We start from the raw sequence: 1052 nt of genomic DNA on the forward strand, positions 1-1052 counted from the left end.
TCGTCGTTAGTTGCGTATCGGGGTGCATGTAGGGGAAGTGCAGATGTGGAGTGCCACTCTTTTTTGCCGCTCGCGATACGTGGCGTTAGACTGAAAGTGATATGTTTTGCGGCATCTCTGTGTACGCTTACTCATCTGCGCTTGAAACTGCATAATACCACGAGTGACGAAAAGAGAGAGAGACGGATAAAAGGAATGAATGAATGAAAAAAAACACTGAAAATACCAATAGAAGAGGAGAGGTTGAAGAGATTTTGTCATGTTATCTTTGTTGCGTATTAGTGGCTGCTTATTTCCTTTGTGGTGGCAACAGGTTTCATTTTTTTCCTTTTTTTTTTTCATTTCATCACTTACCGTTTTTTATTTATTTTAATTTGTTAACGGTCTGTCGCTGCTGCGTGTTTTCGATAGCTATGAGTTGTTACTGATCCTCCTTCCACCTCCAGAAAAAGGAACAAAATAAGGTAAACAAAACGACCACCGGAGGGGAATTGGGAAGTAAAAGCAGAGAAAAGAGAAAATAAATCTAGGGGCTGATTGATGGAGTGTTCGAGAGGTTTCGTGGCGGAATAAATTAACGTGAACCAACAACTTCATCGTGAAAAGCAAAGCAAAAGGGAGAAGGCAAAACAAAACAGAATGGGGAAAAGAAGGGCAAAACTTTTTTATTTGTATACATTTGCGCTTGTGTTTGTGTCTGTTTGAGGGTGCGTACAAGAGGAAAATGATATTAATAATATTTATAATCTTAACGGAGGGGCCGACGTGACGGCAGAGTTCTCCCAGGGGACAAACGTAAGCTCACACACACGCACATCAAATACACATACACATACATATGCATGGCGGGGGAAGAAAGCAAAAACAACAGCAAATAAACACATAAATTAGAAGGAGAGATTTTATTCAAAGGAAAATATGATGGAAATGGACGCAGTCCTTCCACCGCAGGAGGAGGAACTTCAAGTCTTGTTTTTCTTTTTATTCTTTCTGTTCTGTTTGTCGGCCCCGTTTCCGCGTTATTTTTGTTTGTTATTTTTGCGTTTTTTTTT

Source organism: Trypanosoma equiperdum (genome assembly GCF_001457755.1).
Source record: "Trypanosoma equiperdum strain OVI genome assembly, contig: ctg_1775, whole genome shotgun sequence".
NCBI classification, from domain to species: Eukaryota; Euglenozoa; class Kinetoplastea; order Trypanosomatida; family Trypanosomatidae; genus Trypanosoma; species Trypanosoma equiperdum.